General features: G+C 46.9%; 1 long non-coding RNA gene across 1 annotated transcript; it reads right to left on the reverse strand.

The window, feature by feature from the left end:
• Positions 1-10,188: 10,188 nt before the first annotated feature.
• Positions 10,189-13,613, reverse strand: LOC135978998 (uncharacterized). Its single transcript, XR_010596330.1, has 4 exons — positions 13,510-13,613; positions 12,804-12,893; positions 11,456-11,599; positions 10,189-10,604 (listed from the first exon to the last, which is right to left on the reverse strand). It is a non-coding gene; the product is annotated as an uncharacterized LOC135978998 (long non-coding RNA).
• Between the last annotated feature and the right edge of the window lie 1,515 nt (positions 13,614-15,128).

Here is a 15,128-nt window from a genome sequence, read left to right on the forward strand (position 1 = left end):
GACTGTAACTGTTTAAGCCTCTGGACCTGGTGCGTGTATAACCTTCCCCTTTCCCTTAGCCACGTGTCTGAGCAGTTAGTGGGACCAATCAGACCTAGCTGCCAAAGCACCTACAGTGCTTGCCTTCGAGTGACGGTGTACTGGGCACGCTACTGGCACTTCAGGAGCTTGGTGTACTCCAGCACCGAACTGCCCCAATAATTACAGGATTGTCTCTAATGGGTTAAAGCAGAACTTGGGCTGAGACTAACATGTCCCTCTTGGGTTTGGTGTTTTTACAGTATGAACTTGCTCTGCTTGTGGGTACAGTGCATGTGTTTTAGCTGGTACTCACACACCAACATGGCTGAAACATGCAACTCCCTCTCTCATTCCTTTCCACTAGGGGTGCTGGCCCATCTGCTGTACGGCCAGAGACCCTGATGTGCAGCAGTCAGGGGTGTTGGGAGAGGTTTTGTTTTCTGTGGCTAGTGACTGTCCCTGAAGTTACTCCTACCACCACCCTATTGCCTTTCACTGCATTTGCCATTCCCTGAATACTAGGAGGTGATTGGGTTGGAAGGAGGGGGCACCTGTGAGTTGAAGTGACCACGGGTCAGACACAGCAACATCTTAGCCATAACATAGAGGTCTAGATTTTAAGGCCTGTAGGGACAATTAAATAATCTAGTCTAACCCCCATACACATGACAGACCATCAAAGTCACCCCTGCATTGAGCCCAACAACCTGGATTAGACCAAACTGTTACAGCCCTCGGGAGTCTAAACTATTGTTTGCCACAGGCAGAGACTCGGAGGGACTGAGGTGCACCCACACCTGAGGCCCCTTTAATGGCAGGGAATTGATTTGGTGAGATATAACCAAATGATCCTAGCAAGTGACTTGTGCCCCATGCTGCACAGGATGGCAAAAACCTCTGGTGTCCCTGCCAATCTGACCCGGGGAAAAATTCCTTCCTGACCCCCAAAATGGAGAACACTTATACCCTGAGCATGTGTCAAGTTTGCTTCCCCACTTTGAACTTTAGGGTACAAATGTGGGGGCCTGCATGAAAACTTCTAAGCTTAACTACCAGTTTAGATGTGGTCAGCTGCCACCATCCCAAAGCTAATTCCCTTCCCTGGGTAGCCTTCAGAGACCTTCACCAATTCCCTGGTGAATACAGATCCAAACCGCTTGGATCTTAAAACAAGGAGAAATTAACCATCCCCCTCCTTTCTCCCACCAACTCCTGGTGGATCAAGACCCAAACCCCTTGGATTTAAACAAGGAGAAATTAACCATCCCCCCTCCATCCTCCCACCAACTCCTGGTGGATCTAGATCCAACCCCCTTGGATCTATAAACAGGAAAAATCAATCAGGTTATTAAAAAGAAGGCTTTTAATTAAAGAAAAAGGTAAAAATCCTCTGTAAAATCAGGATGGAAAAATAACTTTACAGGGTAATCAAACTTAAAGAGCTCAGAGGACCCCCTCTAGCCTTAGGTTCAAAGTACAGCAAACAGAGATAAACACTCAAGCAAAAGATACATTTACAAGTTGAGAAAACAAAGATAAACTAACACGCCTTGCCTGGCTGTTTACTTACAAGTTTGAAATAGGAGAGACTTGTTCAGAAAGATTTGGAGAACCTGGATTGATGTCTGGTCCCTCTCAGTCCCAAGAGCGAACAACTTCCCAAACAAAGAGCACAAACAAAAGCCTTCCCCCCCCCCCCCAAGATTTGAAAGTATCTTGTCCCCTTATTGGTCCTTTAGATCAGGTGTCAGCCAGATTACCTGAGCTTCTTAACCCTTTACAGGGAAAAGGATTTTGGAGTCTCTGGCCAGGAGGGATTTTATAGTACTGTACACAGGAGAGTGGTTACCCCCTTCCCTTTATAGTTATGACACGCCCCCCAAATCACAGATAGTGTTGGACAGCCGGTTCCACACTGGCTGTGATTTCTTCCTGGAGCTCTAGGAGAAAACAGAGTTAATAAGACACATGCACCTTTAGACATACTACTGATTATATAAAAACTAACAATATGTTCCACATTCCAAGAACAATTTTAAGCAGTTGATTCTGGGAAACTTTCCCGGGAGAGTGCATCAGCCACTTTGTTAGAAGACCCTGAAATGTGTTGTATTTCAAAATCAAAATCTTGGAGAGCTAAACTCCACCGAAGAAGTTTTTTGTTATTGCCCTTGGCGGTAGGAAGCCACTGTAGCGCAGCATGGTCTGTTTGTAGTTGGAAACACCGTCCCCAAACATATGGGTGTAGCTTTTCCAGCGTGTACACAGTGGCGTAGCATTCCTTTTCGCTGATTGACCAGTGGCTTTCCCTCTCAGACAGTTTCTTCCTGAGAAACACGACAGGATGGAATTCTTGATCCGGTCCTTCCTGCATTAAAACTGCTCCTATGCCCCGCTCGGACGCATCTGTGGTTACTAGTAATGGTTTGTCAAAGTCTGGGACCCTTAGCACAGGGTCAGACATGAGTGTCACCTTAAGCTGGTTAAACACTCATCAGTCCACTGAACTGCATTTGGCTGTTTCTTTCTGGTTAGGTCTGTCAGCGGGGCGGTGATTTGGCTGTAGTGTGGTACAAATCACCTATAATATCCGGATAAGACCTGTTTCTTTGACTTTGGAACTGGCCACTTTTGGATAGCATCCACTTTGGGATTTATAGTTCCTTGACCCGCCTGAAGCCCCAGATAAGTAACTCTGTTTTGGCCTATTTGACACTTTTTAGCCTTAACAGTTAGTCCTGCCTGTCGGATGCGCTCGAAGACTTTTTCCAGGTGTTCTGTCCATGAATCAGAAAAAATGGCCACATCATCGAGGTAGGCAACTGCAGATTCTCCCAATCCCGCTAGGAGACCATCTACAAGTCTTTGGAAGGTGGCGGGTGCATTTCGCAACCCGAAAGGGAGTACATTGAATTCATACACCCCTGCCTGGGTGACGAAGCCTGACCTTTCCTTAGCGGGTTCATCTAGTGGTACTTGCCAGTACCCTTTGGTTAAGTCTAAAGTAGAGATGAATTGGGCATGTCCCAATTTCTCCAATAGCTCATCTGTGCGTGGCACTGAATAGTTGTCAGGATGAGTTACAGCATTTAGCTTACGGTAGTCCACGCAAAAGCGTATTTCCCCATCTGGTTTGGGAACTAGAACGACTGGAGATGCCCATACACTGTTAGAGGGGCAGATCATACCAATCTGTAGCATGTCTTGAATCTCCCTTTGTATAGCAGTTTGGGCATGAGGTGACTCCCGGTAGGGTGCGGTTCTAATTGGGTGAGCATTACCTATGTCAATGGAGTGGTATTACCGTTCAGTCCGTCCTAGAGTGGCTGAGAAAACTGGTGCAAAGCTTGTGCACAGCTCCTTGATCTGCTGTCGCTGCAGACGTTCAAGGGTCGCGGAGAGGTTCACCTCTTCCACGCCACCATCCCTTTTTCCTTCATAGTAGACACCTTCAGGCCACTCCGCGTTATCTGTTTCCTGGGCTGTAAACTGGCAAAGGTTTAATTCTCTGGAATAAAAGGGCTTAAGAGAATTAACATGGTATACCTTAGGCTTTATGTTGGAGGTGGGGGAGGCTATGAGATAGTTAACAGCTCCTAGGCGCTCCTGGACCGTGAATGGTCCTTCCCACGACGCTTCCATTTTATGGGCCTGGAGTGCCTTTAAGACCATGACTCGGTCTCCTACTTTGAAGGACCGTTCTCTGGAATGTTTATCATACCAGGCCTTTTGCTCTTCCTGAGCATCCTTTAGGTTTTCTTTAGCAAGGGCTAAAGAGTGTCGGAGGGTGTTTTGTAGGTTGCTTACAAAGTCTAGAATGTTAGTTCCTGGAGAAGACGTAAACCCGTCCCATTGCTGCTTCACCAACTGTAAGGGCCCCTTAGCCTCGCGGCAATACACAAGTTCAAATGGTGAAAACCTTAAATTGGGATGTGGTACAGCCCTGTAGGCAAAAAGCAACTGTTGCAACACTAGGTCCCAATCATTGGAGTGTTCATTTACGAATTTACGTATCATGGCCCCCAATGTTCCATTAGACCTCTCCACCAGGCCATTGGTTTCATGGTGGTAAGGGGTGGAAACCAAGTGATTCACCCCATGAGCTTCCCACAGGTTTTTCATGGTCCCTGCCAGGAAATTAGTTCCCGAATCGGTAAGGATGTCGGAGGGCCAACGTACTCTGGCAAAAAAGTCTGCTAATGCCTGGCACACACTTTTAGCCCTGGTGTTGCTTAAGGGTACTGCTTCCGGCCATCAGGTAGCAAAATCCATGAAAGTCAGTATGTACTGCTTTCCTCTGGGTGTCTTCTTTGGGAAAGGACCCAGAATATCCACAGCTACTCGCTGAAATGGGACCTCAATTATCTGTAGTGGCTGGAGAGGGGCTTTAACCTGGTCTTGGGGCTTTCCCACTCGTTGGCACACCTCACAAGACCGGACATAATTAGCAACGTCCTTGCCCATTCCCTCCCAGTGGAAGGACTTCCCCAACCGGTCTTTGGTTCTGTTCACCCCAGAATGGTCACTGGGATGATCATGGGCTAAGCTCAAGAGCTTTACCTGATACTTAGTGGGAACTACCAACTGTCTTTGAGGATGCCAGTCTTCCTGGTGCCCACCAGAAAGAGTCTCCTTGTATAAAAGTCCTTGTTCTACAACAAACCGGGATCGGTTAGAAGAGCTGAGAGGCGGTGGGGTGCTCCGTGCCACTGCCCAAGCTTTCTGAAGGCTGTCATCTGCTTCCTGCTCGGCCTGGAACTGTTCCTTTGATGCTGGAGACATCAGTTCCTCCTTGGACTGTGGACTGGGGCTTGGTCCCTCTGGAAGCGATGCAGGTGCTGGGGCTGTTTCCATTGACTGTGAACCACTGTCGCTGGTGCACTATGTGGTATTTCAGGCTCTGGCTGAGCCTCTTGTGTAAGGTTATCTGCTGCTTCTGCCAGTTCAGGCTCGTTGATGCCCTCTGGCGTTGGAGTGCTAGACGGGTTTGCAAGCGCTGGACTCAGTGCTGGCAACGGTTATGTTGCTGGTTGCGTTGCCAGTTCCGGTTCTGGAACTGGCTTTGGCTGGGTCTCTAGAATTGGATCCACTACGGCTGTTGCAGTCGTTGGCAGGGGATCCAGTTCCACCACCTTTGTTTGGGTCTCTGGTAACACAGACGGGGCCCTGGTGGACGGCTCAGGAACAGGGATGGGGGTGAAAGCTTGCTTCGCCTGGCTGCGGGTGACTATTCCCACCCTCTTTGCTAGCTTCACATGGTTGGCCAAGTCTTCCCCCAGCAGCATGGGGATGAGATAATTGTCATAGATTGCAAAAGTCCACATTCCTGACCAGTCCTTGTCCTGGACATGCAACTTGGCTGTAGGCAAGTTTACAGACTGTGACATGAAGGGTTGAATTGTCACTGGAACCTCTGGGTTGATGAGTTTGGGGTCCACTAGGGATTGGTGGATAGTTGACACTTGTGCCTCAGTGTCCCTCCAAACGATAACCTTCTTTCCGCCCACTCTCAAGGTTTCCCTTCGCTCCGAGGGTATGAGAGAGGCATCTGGGTCTGGGGATCTTTGGTGTGATTGGGGTCTAATGAACTGTAATCGGTTGGGGTTCTTGGGGCAGTGAGCCTTTATATGTCCCAGTTCATTACATTTAAAACGTCGCCCTGCTAAGGTATCACCCGGGCGATGTTGGTTGGTGGAGACTGGTGTGGTGGGGTGAGAAAGCATCTGGGGTTTCCCTTGGGATGTGGGTGTGGCCTTGGGTTGTCCCTGGTGGTAAGGTTTTGCTTCGGCTTGCCCCTTCTGATATTCGCTCCAACTGCTACTAGTTTTTTTCTTTTCTGCCACCTCCACCCATTTGGCTCCAATCTCCCCCGCCTCGGTTACAGTTTTGGGCTTCCTATCTAGGATGTACCTTTCTATTTCCTCAGGAACACCCTCTAAAAACTGCTCCATATTTACTAGGGAAACCAGATCTTCCAGAGATTTAACATTTGCTCCTGATACCCAGACATCACAATTTTTGTCAATGTGGTAGACGTGTTGGGTAAATGACACGTCTGGTTTCCACCTTAGGGCTCTGAACCGCCGATGGGCATGCTCGGGTGTTAGCCCCATTCTGAGTCTGGCCTTGTTTTTAAAAAGTTCATAGCTGTTACTATGTTCCTTAGGCATTTCAGCCGCCACCGCTGCTAAGGGTCCACTGAGCGGCGGCCTCAGCTCTACCATGTACTGGTCTGTAGTGATGCTGTATCCAAGGGAGGCCCTTTCAAAATTTTCTAAGAAGGCCTCAGTATCATCGCCTGCCTTGTAGGTGGGTATTTTCTGGGATGGGAACGGGTACCTGGAGAGGGGTTGCTAGGATGGGCTGGTGTATCCGGCCTAGCCCTTGCTACTTCCAGCTCATGCTTCCTCTCTTTTTCTCTCTCTTCCATCTCTTTTTCTTTCAGCTTCATAGCTCTCTTGTGGGCCTCCTCTTTGGCTTTCTCTTCTCTTTCTCTCTGCTCCATAGCTCTCTCATCAGCTTCTTTCTTGAGTTTTTTTAATTGAAGCAGTCTCTGATGTTTCCTTTCATTTTCTTCTGCTTCTAGTCTGGCCAGTTCTAGTTTGTTAGCTACATCACTGGTATTCATTTTCCTGTTTTCTTGTGCTGGGCCACACCCCTCTGCAGTTGACTGAAACTGGGATGCACTCAGCTCAGGCTGCTGCTGAGGTAACAGAGACTTTCTAACTAGCTATCCCCGATTAGAAAGAAAGAAAACAATTCAGCTTGTAAATTGCTTTTACCAGCCGTTTGCTCATTGATTGAACCCTTCTCTTAACAAAGACCCTTGTTAAAAAAAACTTAACACCTCTGTCTTCAGGCAAGGAGAGATAAGATATGCATCTACCTTCAGCTCTGCTTCCCAAGCAGCTAAAAAGGAGGAGAAAAAAAATCCTACTGGCTTTTGGTTTTAAATGATCCCACCGCTCTGCCACCATGTCAAGGCTGCTTCCCCACTTTGAACTTTAGGGTACAAATGTGGGGGCCTGCATGAAAACTTCTAAGCTTAACTATGAGCTTAGATCTGGTCTGCTCCCTCCACTCCCAAAGCTAATTCCCTTCCCTGGGTAGCCTTGAGAGACCTTCACCAATTCCCTGGTGAATAGAGATCCAAACCCCTTGGATCTTAAAACAAGGAGAAATTAACCATCCCTCTCCTTTCTCCCACCAACTCCTGGTGGATCAAGATCCAACCCCCTTGGATCTTAAAACAAGGAAAAATCAATCAGGTTCTTAAAAAGAAGGCTTTTAATTAAAGAAAAAGGTAAAAATCATCTCTGTAAAATCAGGATGGAAAAATAATTTTATAGGGTAATCAAGCCTTAGGTTCAAAGTTACAGCAAACAGAGATAAACACTCTAGCAAAAGGTACATTTACAAGTTGAGAAAACAAAGATAAACTAACACGCCTTGCCTGGCTGTTTACTTACAAGTTTGAAATAGGAGAGACTTGTTCAGAAAGATTTGGAGAACCTGGATTGATGTCTGGTCCCTCTCAGTCCCAAGAGCGAACAACTTCCCAAACAAAGAGCACAAACAAAAGCCTTCTCTCCCCCCCCCCCCCACAAGATTTGAAAGTATCTTGTCCCCTTATTGGTCCTTTGGGTCAGGTGTCAGCCAGGTTACCTGAGCTTCTTAACCCTTTACAGGGAAAAGGATTTTGGAGTCTCTGGCCAGGAGGGATTTTATAGTACTGTACCCAGGAGAACAGTTACCCTTCCCTTTATAGTTATGACAGCATGTGAGCGAGGCCCACCAGCCAAGCACCTGAGAGAAATAGTTTTCTATATCACCTGAGAGCACTTGCTTAAGTAGCCCCTGTCCCCTCACGCCAACTCCATGTGGGGCGAGAATCCATCATTTCCCTTGGTACTTTGTTCCTATGTTTAATCATCTATTTCAAATTTGTCCTTTATTTCTAATTTTAAATTATCTTGCATTAATTTCTTTATTATGCCTTTCTCTGCTAGATGAAAGAGCCCTTTAGTACCCAGTATTTTCTCTTTGTGAGCAGTGGCAGATTAATTATTTTGTGGCCCGTAGGCCGGGAAATAATTGCCGCCCTGGCCATGCCCTGACTCCGCCCTTTCTCCGCCCCCATTCCAACCCCCTCCCCAAAGTCCCCACCCCAACTCCGCCCCCTCCCTTCCCCTATTGGATCCCTTCCCCAAATCCCCGCCCCCGCCTCTTCCCGCCAACGCACGGCGTTCCCAACCTCCCCCCTCTCTCCTTGCCCCGCGAAACAGCTGTTTCGTGGCGCAAGTGCTGGGAGGGGAGAGAAACAGGATGCGGCGGCACGCTTGCAGAGGAGGCGGAGGTGAGCTGGAGCAGGGGGGCGGGGCGTGGAGGGGAGCTTCCGCCCCTGCATATTTGCCATCCTAGGCCTAGGCCTTTTCAGCCTAGGCAATAATACGGCACTGTTTATGAGGGTATTTATGCACCATAATCAAGTCACCTCTTCATCTTCTTTTTGATAAACTGAACAGATTGAACTCTTGTCTCTCACTGTAAGGCATCTTTTTCAGCTCTTTTTAAAATAGCTCTTCACTGCCCCTTGTCCAATTTTTCATAGTTAGTCTTAAAATGTGAACAATGCAACTGGATGCAATGTTTTGGTATTGCTCTTACCAATGTTGAATAGAGAAATAAAATCAGCACCATATTTCTAGTCATTATTCTCTTGTGTATATACTTTCAAGAATTGTGTTGGCCATTTTTGCCACAGCATCACCCTGGGATTTCATGTTGAGTTGTTTTTCCATTATGACGCATAAATCCTTCTCAGAGTCACATATGTATGACCTTGCATTTTATCAAAGCCCATTTATACAATAGAATTTCCTCCTCAGTCACCTTCCCCTGCTGCTGTCCCTTTTCTCTTTCCCTTTTGTCCAGGATCTGTGTGTGCCATTTTCGGGGGAGTTCTCCTCCTCTCTTTGCCTGTGAGCAACGTGACCCCCCTGGATGGACTGACCAAACCCAGGATTCCATCAGCCTTAAAGAAGAGGGGAGAGTTGACCTATTCCCTCTTTAAGGCTCCAGTCCCAAGCCCTAGGCAGAGTCAGAAGCCTGGGTTCCCTGCTAAAGCACAAACATCCAACCTGGGGCTACCTTCTCTCTCTGGTCATTTCGTTTGTCCCGCACATCTGTCTTGAAGACACAACCCCTGGATCGGATTAGCACAGCCCCTGAGGTTTCCTTTCTCAGTCTCCAAGGGTCAGTACACTCTATTACATGTCTTGATAATGTTGTTTTTTCCCTTTCAAAAGTAAATTGTTTTATTCCTGGTCTCTTCATATGACCGTCCCACCCCCAAACTTTCTGCTTCCAATAATCTGCTTTCACCTTCTGTCAACCTTTTCTATCTCCATTGTATCTGTGTACAGATGAAGTGACCAAACTGAATGCAGGATTTGTGGTAAAGGAAAGAAAGACATTTCTGTGAAATAGCGATGTGCTCTGCATGCGTTCTGCTACTGATTTCATTGAGGGTTCATCCAGAGAATACTTCTGGCTTCTCCACTGGTCAGTACTCCGTTCAGCATCGATATTAAACTATATTTATAGACGGCATTGGAAATAAATATTGCACTGTGTGAACATGATCAGTTTTACTGGGGTTTCTAGTAACAACTCAGTGACTTATTTGTTGTAGCTTTATCGGTTCAGTGGAAATCCAGACTCTGATTAACCTTTCCCTTGTCACTATTGTCTATAAAGTATTTATTATCCTAGCAGAAATATTCATCCTTTGTATTTATCGCTAATGGGGAATTCTTTTCTCCATTTTTTTTTATTTCAGGTGTGAATTACCCAGGGAAAATTTCCCATTTATCTCCTTGGATTCAATGAACGTTTCAAATCTGAATTTGCTTTAGGAACAACCATGTTGCTCACTGCAGAATGTTCTCTTGCTGGTGTCTCACTTTTACCACATGTCTGATAGAACATTCAGTAGAACCCCTCCCTCCCCCCCCCCCCCCATCAAATAGCCTGCCAGACCCAGAGGTGGCCCACCCTTGTCTCTTGATTTGTTCAATTTCAGCCTCTCCCTGTGATGAGCCCTGCAAACTGCACAATTCATCGGGCAAGAAAAACTTCCACTATGGGGAAGACTTTCAGAAAGGATTTAATAAGAAAAAAGGCACAAATTGAAGCTGAAGAAATTACAGGGATAAAAAAATCAGGAAACTTCCATCCTGGCCAATCAATGGGAAGTTATACAGAGGAAATTTGTGAACCTTTTCCCACTCGCATTTGAATTTCCTGCAACTTCACACAAATTCTATAGAAACCCCTGCTTTGTCTATCTACCAGGCAGGGACTGTCTCTGGGCATCATGCCAGAGGGAGCATTTCTCAGAGAAAGAGGCAAAACTTTTACATCATCCCCCGGTTATTTGGTCCAATCACATTGTTCTGATACTGATCCCCCAGAGTCACCATGTCCCACATCATCATAACTTGTGTCTCCAGGAGGCAGGAACAGGGTTTCTTTCTCCATCCCAGAGACACCTTCATTCCTTAGCGAGTGCAGATTCCAACCTGAAAATACAAAGGGAAACACATACAGTCAGTGGGTCCATTTTATGGCTACGTGTGGCCGCATAGCAAGGGTGGAGTTCACGCTCTGGTATGGGTTAGAAAATGTTCCCTCTTTCTTCTTCTCATTGGGTCCATGACAAGTTTTAATCCATCATCTCTATACATATTTTGGAAGTAAAATCCTTGGTTTCCAGACCATTTACAGTTGCCAAATGAGAACTGTATTCACCTGTCACTTCATGTATAAAACCCAGTCACTTACCAGGAAGTAGCTCTTACTTAAGGACATTGTATAATTCACTCTGCGCTAATCATACACATGAGCACGTTATTCTTATCAAGTACTAAGCAATGCATATTTTATCGCCACTCCTCTTCCTTTAGGGAGGCTGGTGGTGTCTCTGCTCATGACACAGTGGGGATGGGAGAGGAGATGTTGACTAAGGATAATGGGAAAAGCCCGACTTTTACAGGAAGTGTCACAGGCTCTTTAACATTTGTGGAGCAGTGACAGGACTTTGGTTTATAAGATTCTGTCCAAAAGATACAAGCACAGTAAACTGGTGGGAATCCAGTACATCCAGGGTATGGCAGCCACACAAGGATTTGAACCTAGAGATTGAGGGATTTTGCTGCTTTGACCATGAAGTAGTACACAGCAAGGACTCCCCTTTTCCTGTCACCATTGCAAGCACTGAAACCTCTGCTTTGAGGGAAAGAAGAGAAGAGAGAAAGAGAGGTTCCCCCCCTCGCCCCCACAGGCATTGGGTTGGCCAGGTTTATTCCCTAGCTGTGTAATGCACATTCAGAGCCATCCCATTCTGTGGATACACTGTGAAGTGCAAACTCACCTGTCTGTGAATCCCTGTTCCTGTCACTCGCCCCAGTGACTTCCTCATCATTCTGCCCCAAACCAGGGTCATCTTCAGGGTCAGACACATCTCTGGCATCATCATAACCAGCCCCTGGGACATCTCCAGCCAGGACAGGGGCATCTGACATGAAGATGTGAAGTAATTAAGAGAATATTCACAGTGAAGACAGAATTAAAGTACAAGCTGCAGATGCACCAGCCTCACTGGTTCCTGGGGATCTCTCAGCACTTCCACCCTCAGGGTGGTAAGAGGAGCCCCCCCTCTGGAACCCTCAAACTGAGGGATTTTACATATCACATTGATTTGATACATTTCAATAGCTGGTTGAGAGGATCCTAGAGCTCGCAGATGAGCTGGGAGAGGGGCAGCTCTAGAAAGAGGTGACTGGGATCTAGTCCATAGGGATTGCTCCACAAAGGCATTTCATTACAATAATTACAAAGAGAAATGGCTTGGAATTGTCCCAAGTTTGTTTCCAGATTCCTAAATTTGACATTATTTTAAAATGTCTTTTCAATGTGTTCTCCTGATAATGTTTACCCCATAAACTAAAATCAGTCTCCAATGTATTGACACCACTGGGAGCTGAGCCAGCTAATAAGGTTGGGACATCGACCCGTGGGTGTAAAATCTCTATGTCCCACCCACCCCTGTCACAGTGTGTCTGACACAGATGCAGCTATGGCAGCTTATATACATACCAGGAAAGGCTGGCAGGGAACATTGCTGCTATGTAAAGGTCTCTTCTTCAGTGCGTTGTCGTTACAAATAGTGAGCATCCCTAGTGCACACGGCAGTGAGGGTCACAGGGCAGTGACCTGAGCCAAGTACAGCATGGGCAGCTCCTGAGCAAACTGCTCCTTCAGTCCCTGCAATGGGCCTCTGACATGACCTAGGACATCACACGCTTCCCTACCCCTGGGCCTCCACACAGCTCATGTAATGCACCTGGTCAGCGCCCCCAGTGTTAGTCCAATAGACAATACTGGTGGGTGAACTTTTGTGGTTTTCTTAACAAAGCAATATTGTCCCTACTGGGAAATAAAGTTAAATAAATAAAGATATCCTATCTCCTAGAACTGGAAGGGACCTTGAAAGGTCATTGAGTCCAGCCCCCTCCCTTCACTAGCAGGACCACATACTGATTTTTGCCCCAGATCCCTAAGTGGCCCCCTCAAGGATTGAACTCACGACCCTGGGTTTAGCAGGCCAATGCTCAAACCACTGAGCGTTGCCGCTATCTAGCATACCACTATCACTCCCCTGAAAAAGTTAGTTTTCAGTCAGGGTGACGTTGGTTCCAGGAGGCAGATTCACTGCTCACCTCGGCCGCCTGGAGTCTGGGGGACGTCGTTCAAGGCAGGCTCCTCCACGTTATCGTAATCCAACTGAGACCCCTCTGGGGAAGCTCCCTCTGGAAGAGCAAACACCACACTCAGCCCATGGCACCAGCAGCGTCTCTTCAGCACAGGTGGTGCTTATAACTACAGCTTCTCAGTTTATGCCACCCCATTTATAATTAGAGATGGGCCCAGGCCAAGAAGTTCAGATCTAGGATTTTGCTTCAGCCTGTTATAGTGACAGGTGCCAGCCCCAAAACTGAGATCCAGAGCTGGGGTCAGAATCTGCAAATTCCCCCTCCCCTAAAATTCTGGTGGGTTCGGATCAGTGAGTTGGGCTGAGCCCATCTGTACTAAGAACACAGGACAATCTTCTCATATCTCTCGCGGGATGTGTGTTGAGCCCTGCTGGGCATTGACACCTTCCACCCAAAGAGACTGACCCGTCTGCTCCAGCTCCTCACCTGGGGAGGTCACTGGGAGCCACTCCCAGGGGTGTGTGCTCAGGAGATGGTCACATGTTCCCATCCTGAGATTCTGACAGAAATCCTGTTCAATGGGATTAGACCCGACTGTGTACAATGGGAACCGTGTGAGGGTAAATGGCTGCAATTGCAGAAAGTGTCATAGAAATTCTGTTCTCTGCCCAGATTTGGGTCTCTCAGCCTGAGTCTGCCCCTCCCCCATTACCTTGTTCTGATCCAGGATCGTTTTCCCCCTCACTGTCCCCAGTGTAATACTGCAGCTTCCTCACTGAGTCATCTGAATAGGAGACTGGAGAGACGAGAACCAGAAATTCATCACAGTGAGAACAGCAGAACTGTGGGACTGGGAACACATCCGGAGCCAGGAGCAGGATTTCCAGTCTCGGTCTATTCCTTCTTCTACAGGAGACGGTAACTCACAGTGACTCTGAGCGGTGAGAGGCTGACACAGACTCCCCAAGAGAAATCTCAATGTTACTGTGGTAAATGTGACTGAGCGGATGCTACAATCAGACCTGAAATATACTGGGATGAGTGAAGGGCATGTCTCTGGATCCTGGTCCAGGGAAGTTCCACAATGGTCCTGGCCTCATCATCCCCAGAGGGGACTCCTCCTTCTTAAGGGTAAATACCCGCCTCCCCCCATGAATCAGTCGATCAGCTCTCTGTGGTGTTTCCAGATTAGGCCAAGACAAGCCCAGAGCAGAGTCTGTGATTCACTGTAACCATCTTGGCAGTGATGCTGGGAGATGCCCTGAGCATGTTCCCAGAGCCCCACCATAGCACAGCCCTTGGGCAGGATGATCCCATCAGACATTGAGAGAAAATGGCACAAAGGATAAAAGGGCCGTGACTCAAAGTCATGAGGCTCTCCTGGGCTGATCTCTCTGCTCCGGGGGCAGGAGGGAGCCGACCCAGCAGACCAGTGGCTGCGGTAGGAGGGGGGCACAGAACATTTCCTGCTCCAATTCTCCAGAGCAGTTTTCAAGTGATAGTTTAGCCTGGCCCCAGACAATCACTTTCCTGACCCAGAACTGGTTACACTCCAAGGCTGCAGGATAGGCAGAGTGACATTAACTGTCCCTAGAATTCTGGTGGCACCTTAAAGACTAACAGATTTATTTGGGCATAAGCTTTCGTGAGTAAAAACCTCACTTCTTCTGATGCATAGAGTGAAAGTTACAGATGCAGGCATTATATACTGACACATGGAGAGCAGGGAGTTACTTCGCAAGTGGAGAACCAGTGTTGACAGGGCCAATTCAATCAGGGTGGATGTAGTCTACTCCCAATAATAGATGAGGAGGTGTCAATTCCAGGAGAGGAAAAGCTGCTTCTGTAATGAGCCAGCCACTCCCAGTCCCTATTCAAGCCCAGATTAATGGTGTTGAATTCGCAAATGAATTTTAGTTCTGCTGTTTCTCTTTGAAGTCTGTTTCTGAAGTTTTTTTGTTCAATGATAGTGACTTTTAAATCTGTAATAGAATGACCAGGGAGATTGAAGTGTTCACTTACTGGCTTATGTATGTTACCATTCCTGATGTCCAATTTGTGTCCATTTACAAAAAAGCAAAAAAAAAAAAACCCAAAAAACAACATTCTTTTGAGTTGAGCCAAAAATGACTTTAAGTTTTGGCAAATGCAATAGTAAGAAAAAAAAGTTTAATTTTGACTGAAACCATTTGGTGTTCTTTTGGACATTAGTTAATTTTTGTTTGCTTGTTTTTATAGATGAAATTAAAGGAAATTTCTAACGGAAAAATACTATCAAATTGAAAAAAACAAATGTTTTCTTTAGTGTTGAAATGAAATGAATTGTTCTTT

Source organism: Chrysemys picta, unplaced genomic scaffold, assembly GCF_011386835.1.
Source record: "Chrysemys picta bellii isolate R12L10 unplaced genomic scaffold, ASM1138683v2 scaf604, whole genome shotgun sequence".
Lineage (NCBI taxonomy): Eukaryota > Metazoa > Chordata > Testudines > Emydidae > Chrysemys > Chrysemys picta.